At 46.7% G+C, this 6744-nt stretch overlaps 1 pseudogene; it reads left to right on the forward strand.

Annotated features, from left to right (window-relative positions):
• The first annotated feature begins 606 nt into the window (after window positions 1–606).
• On the forward strand, window positions 607–5755 carry LOC106144080 (annotated as a pseudogene).
• Window positions 5756–6744: the final 989 nt, after the last annotated feature.

The raw sequence follows: 6744 nt of genomic DNA on the forward strand, positions 1-6744 counted from the left end.
TTACAGTTAAGGTCTTATATTAAATATTTATCCTGTTTTGAATTGCTATTTGTTTTTGGAATAAGATGATGGATAAATTCCTTTGCTTCACATGCAGATATTCAGTGCCCCCAGCATTTGCTCAGTGTCACGTCTTGCCCATGCTGTGTACTTTGGGTACCCTTGTGGGGTTTCAGTTGGGCTCTATGTCTGGAGGTTTACTCAAGACCTTTATAAGAATAACAAAACTATAAAGTCATTTAACAGAATGTGAAAAGTATTTGTAAAGTATATGTGTGTTAAAGAATTAGTATCTGCTGAAGACTACAGGTCTAGCTGAGTGATAAGATACTTTGTTAAAAATCCACAAGGCCTTGGATTTGGTCCTCAACATGTACACAAACACATGTATACATATACACAGAGAGACACTCACATGTAGTTCATATTTATTTTTCTATAACACAATGGCACCAAAAATCATGACTTTATTTTAGTGTGTAAAGAGCCCAAAGACACTTGTTTTCCCAAAGAAAGCATGCAAATAACAAAAGTTCCATGTAAAGTGTTCAATTGTGGAGGAAACAAATTAAAATCCCACTGTAGTACCATAGTACACCTACTAAGATGTCTATTATCAAGAATAGAAAAATCGTAAATGTGGAGGATATTAAGAAAACAGAGCTCATACAAATCATTGGTAAGAATGCAAATTAGTGCATTCAGTACAGGGAACAGACGGAGCTTCTTCAGTGAAAAAAAACTCAAGTTGGAGTAGCTCAGCCATACTGTTGGAGCACATGTATAGATAGTGTTTGAACACATTTACAGGTCCCTGCATTTAACCACCAGCACTCAAAAAAAAACCACTCTGAGATTAGGTAAATTTGTCTTTTTATTTAACTGAGAGACTTACAACTTCAGAGTTTAAACTTAAACCACTGTAGAGGGTGTTTCAAGACAGGGTTTCTCTGTGTGTAACAGCCCTGGCCATCCCAGAACTTGCTTTGTAGACCAGGCTGGTCTCATACTAATAGAATTTCCCCTGCCTCTGCCTCCCAAGTGCTGGGATTAAAAGTGCACACCACCACTGCCTGGCATGGTGATGTGTTTTGACTTTGTTTTTTTACTTTGTTTTAAGTTTTGAAGTTTAGACCTTAGGTTTTTGTGTCGGTTTGATTTTAGGGTGACATAGGATGTCCTTCTGTATACGTGTTGCTTTTATTGGTTAATGAATAAAGTTGCTTCGGCCTATGGCATGGCAGAATATAGTCAGGCTGGAAGAGATATGATGTGGGAGTGATTTCTTTCTGATCTGTTGCTTTCATTGGTTAATTAATAAAGAAACTGCCTAGGCCCTTTTGATAGGCCAACCCGTAGGTGGGTGGAGTAAACAGAACAGAATGCTAGGAGAAAGAAAGCTGAGTGAAGAGTCGCCATGGTTCTCCCACTCCAGACAGATGCAGGTTAAGATCTTTCCTGGTAAGCGCACCTCATGGTGCTACATAGATTATTAAAAATGGGTTAAGAGGCTAAAACTAATGGGCCAGGCAATGTTTAAAAGAGTACAGTTTCCGTGTAATTATATCGGGTAAAGCTAGCCGTGCGGGCGGCCAGGTGCCGGAAAAGTAGCCCACCGCTCATACTACAACAGAGTGGCACCCGACGTGATGGACTAAATCCACTTTGAAAGACCCCAGCTTAGCTGCTGTAATGCCATTTTGCAAGGCTTTCACACAAACAAGTGTAAGTTCAAGGTAAAGTCGGTACTCTTAGGCAGCCAAAACAGGATATCTTTGGTCAGACACCAGGCCTAGGAGGGGAACGAACAGTTCTGGGAAAAACTACATGTACCCTAGATAGGGCCAAGTCTGCTATTATTATCAGACCTTCATGTCTCCGGGAAACTTGTCCCCTAAATGAACCCATCGCCTCATTCGAACTGACCAATGAGATCCCTGTAACCATGCATTGCTTCTGTATGCCTGCTTTTGTCACCCCTTTCCTATAAAAAGACCTTTTCCCAGCCTGCAGGCGCGCAAGTCCTCTGAAAGGACTTTGCAGCCCACAGGTACCTGTACCCACCCAATAAACCTCTTGCTAATTGCAGTCAGTGGTCTCGACTGTTCCTTGGGTTAGGGGTCTCCTCCTGAGGGAAGGACCACTCTGAGGGTCTTTCATTTGGTGCGTTGGCCAGGAATCGGAGAACCCCACCCAGGGATCACCGACCCACCACCGGGAGGTAAGCTGGTCAGCGCCCTGTCTGTGTCTGTGTCTGTCTGAGTCTTTTGTCGTTCTGTCATTCAGTAAGATTCGATCGGATCTATCAGTATCTGGCGGGCCAGGGAAGGAGCTGACGAGCTCGGACTTCCCCCCCGCAGCCCTGGAAGACGTTCCAAGGGTGTCTGGAGCCTTCAGGGCTCAATCTGTATCTGGAGCCTTTGGGGCTCAATCCGTAACTGGAGGACACGCCAGTATCTGAGGGGCTAAGAGTGACCATGTCATTCCTCTAGTTCCCAGGAGGCATGACCTCCATCTGAATCTGTAATGCTGTGCAGCTTCTGATTTTGAGTTTGGTTTTGGCTTTTTGTGTCTTTGTTTTTATGTCCTTTGTTTTTGGTATATCTGTTTGTACTCGAGTCTAAATCTGGTACCGTGAGACAATCCTTAACAATCCCTTTGAGTCTCACTTTAGATCACTGGCCTGATGTCCAGGACTGAGCAAAACAATCAATCTGTCGAAGTGCGAAAGAAGAAATGGGTGACTGACTGATCGTCTGAATGGCCCACATTCATAGCCACGGGACGGCCCTTTTAACCTTGATATCATTTCCCAGGTGAAGGAGCAGATGTTCGACATAGGATCTCAACCTCCTCTTACTCCCACGACCCCTAAGGCATCCCCTCCCCTGGGAGGGAAGCCGCTAACCCCCCTTCCCTCTGCTCCATCCCCTACTCCCCCCTCCTCTTCCATATATCCTACTATCCTCAAGAAAAAATCCACTTTACCCCTGCCTGTTCTTCTCCCGGACCCTGAATCTCCCCTCGTAGACCTCCTATCGGAGGAGCCTCCTCCATATGCAGGACCAGTGAGCCCGGAGGGACCTGAAGCAGCGGTGGCCGAGGCACCCCCACAAGAATACCCAACCCCCTTACCTATGGCTGGCCTACTGAGGGGCAGACAGACGCAAGGCACCGCCTGATTCCACCTCCCACGCCATTCCCCTCCGAGAGGGTCAGAATGGCCAGCAACAGTACTGGCCATTCTCAGCTTCTGATCTTTACAACTGAAAGCAACCAACTTGATAGAATCTATCCTAGTTACACACCAGCCCACCTGGGACAACTGCCAGCAGCTCTTGCAGGCTCTGTTGACATTGGTGAAAAAACAAAGAGTCTTTTTGGAGGCGCTGAAGAATATCCCGGGGGACAATGGACGCCCAACCCAGCTGCTGAACCAGATTGATGCGGCTTTTCCCTTGACCCATCCCTAATTGAGACTTTACCAATGAAGCAGGTAGGGGACACCTACGTCTTTACCGCCAGTTGCTCATAGCGGGTCTCCAAGGGGCAGCATGCCGCCCCACTTATTTGGCTCAAGTAAAGCAAGTGATACAAGGGAATGAGGAGACACCTTCAGAATTTTTAGAGAGACTTAAGGAAGCATATAGAATGTATACCCCTTATGAACCTGAGGAGCCTGGGCAGCCCACTAGTGTGTCGATGTCCTTCATTTGGCAGTCCAGCCCAGATATCTGAAGCAAGTTGCAGAGATTGGAGGGTCAGCAGGGATATACCTTACAGGATTTACTGAAGGAAGCAGAAAAAATTTTTAACAAAAAGGAAACTCCGGAGGAGATGGAAGAGAGATTATGGCAGAAAATAAAAAAGGATCAGGAGGAAAGAGACAAGAAAAAAAATAAGAGTTTAACAAAAGGGTGGAGGACATACACCCCACGGTCCCCAACCCTTACAATCTATTGAGTACTCTGCCACCATCCCACGTTTGGTACACCATATTGGACTTCAAGGATGCTTTCTTCTGCTTGTGGTTACATCCTGAGAACCAGTCCCTTTTTGCCTTTGAATGGAAGGACCCAGATCTTGGACTTTCGGGTCAATTGACCTGGACCAGGCTCCCCCAGGGATTTAAGAATAGCCCAACCCTCTTTGATGAGGCCTTACACTGGGACTTGGCAGACTTTCAGGTTCAGTTCCATGCCCTGATATTGCTCCAATATGCTGATGACCTCCTTCTGGTGGCCGCCTCGGAGAAAGAATGTCAGGAGGGCACAAAAGCCCTCCTACAGACATTGGGACAATTAGGATATCGGGGATCAGCCAAAAAGGCTCAGATATGTCAGAAACAAGTCATTTACCTAGGTTATCACTTGAGAGATGGACAGAGATATCTGACCGAGGCACACAAACAGACTATCACTAACATCCCTGCCCCTCCAGAACTCCCGCCAGCTGCGGGAGTTTCTGGGAACAGCGGGGTTCTGCCACCTCTGGGTCCCAGGGTTTGCGGAGATGGCTGCTCCCTTATATCCTTTGACCAAGCAAGGGATGATGTTCACCTGGGGAAAGGAGCACCAGGAGGCCTTCAACAATATCAAAAAGGCTTTGCTAACCTTACGTGCATTGGGCCTTCCAGACGTTACCAAGTCCTTTGAACTGTTTATAGATAAAAAGCAGGGATATGCCAAGGGGGTCCTGACCCAGAGACTGGGCCCCCAGAGGCGTCCTATGGCCTATCTGTCCAAGAAACTCGACCCAGTCCCATCCGGATGGCCGCCCTGTCTACGGATGGTAGCAGCTATTGCAGTCCTTACTAAGGATGCAGGTAAATTGACTCTGGGTCAGCCATTGATCATCCTGGCACCCCATGCAATGGAGGCCTTGGTCAAACAGCCTCCAGACCGCTGGCTTTTCAATGCTGGCATGACTCATTACCAAGCCATGCTCCTGGATGCAGACCAGATGCAATTTGGACCTGTGGTTGCTCTCAACCCCGCAAACTTGCTCCCCTTGCCGGGGGAGGCAGAGCAGCATAATTGCCTCCAGATTCTTGCGGAAATGCACGGGACCAGACCTGACCTGACGGATCACCCTCTTCAGGACACTGACTACACCTGGCACACCGATGGTAGCAGCTTCCTGGAAAACGAGAGCGGGGGTAGCAGTAACCACGGAAACAGAGGTAATTTGGGCTGAAGCCCTACCAGCGAGCACCTCATCCCAAAGAGCAGAACTCATCACATTGATCCAGGCACTCCAGATGCTCCAGATGGCAGAAGGTAAGAAACTTAATGTCTATACAGACAGTCGATATGCCTTTGCCACTGCCCATATACATGGGGAAATTTACTGAAGGCGAGGGCTGCTGACCTCAGATGGAAAGGAAATTAAAAATAAGACTGAAATCTTGGCACTACTCAAAGCCCTATTTCTGCCCCCAAAACTGAGTATTATACACTGTCCTGGCCACCAAAAGGGCCACAGCCCGAACGCTGCCCTAAAAACAATCAGCACCTCCCGAGCCTTCCCTCTGACCGATTCAGAAAATACAAGGCCGTTCCGATGTCCACTGCCCTATAGTCAAGAGGACACCGACCTCCTAAAGAAAATGGGGGCCACCTATGACCCCAAAGAGCAACATTGGGTCTTCAAGGGAAAGACTGTTATGCCAATGAGACATACCTATGAGCTGATAAAGTACCTGCATAAGTTGACCTATTTAGCACCAAAGAAGATGAAAACCTTACTGGAATGACTGGAAACTGGCCCCTACCTCCTAAACAGAGATGGGGCCCTACAAAAGGTAACTGATGAATGTAAAGCCTGTGCTCAAGTAAGTGCAGGCAAGACTAAGCTTGGGCCAGGGGTCCGGATACGGGGACATCGTCCTGGTGTACACTGGGAGAATGATTTTACAGAAATTAAGCCCGTCTCTATGGATATAAGTACCTCTTGATGTTCGTAGATACATTTTCAGGATGGACAGACACCTTCCCTACCAAACATGAAACTGCAAAAATGGTGACCAAGAAACTCCTGGAAGTGCTGAGTGCCACTCCTACCTGGTGGCCCCAGAGCTGGCACAAAATGGTACCTCCTCCATTTTGAAATTTTCCTGACTCAGCAGCAGGAAAAAACTGGCTGTTTTAAATTGCCGGCTTTCTGGGCTGTGCCACCATTGCGATCTCTGTCTGGCTCCTGCGGGAGACAGAGCTTTTGAATGGAGTATTTGGAGTAAAGTGCTATGGCTTGCTTGATGGCAATGTGGACTGCTGTGTGCCTGCAACTGTGTGTGGCTCAGGGGCACCAAATGGCTCTGAGGTAGGAGCAGCTCAGCTCCGTCCTGCTGAACTGTGCTGGTCTCAGGCAGGAACTATCGTAATTACCGTAATAACAGCACAGTTAAGGTTTAGACTGGGCAGGATACAGGCGGTACCGTATTAACTGTACAAGGTGCAACATAAGTTTTTAAGAAGTGCTTAACACTTTAAGAAATGCTCCTGGATAGTAAAAAAATTACAGATTCACAATAAAACAGATTTCAGACATAAAAGACCTCTATGGGTCACAATGTTGGATGAATGTACGTGGGCTTGAGAGAGAAAAAAATAGAGAGAATGAAGTTAATGCCCTTAAAAAAGGGGGGTAAAGTCTTTAAAGAGAAATAGTACATAGTTAAGAGATTAAAAGAAATAAAGAAAAATAAGGCACGTAAAAATAGAAAATTCACAGAGAGTCTGGATT

Source organism: Microtus ochrogaster, chromosome X (assembly GCF_000317375.1).
Source record: "Microtus ochrogaster isolate Prairie Vole_2 chromosome X, MicOch1.0, whole genome shotgun sequence".
NCBI classification, from domain to species: domain Eukaryota; kingdom Metazoa; phylum Chordata; class Mammalia; order Rodentia; family Cricetidae; genus Microtus; species Microtus ochrogaster.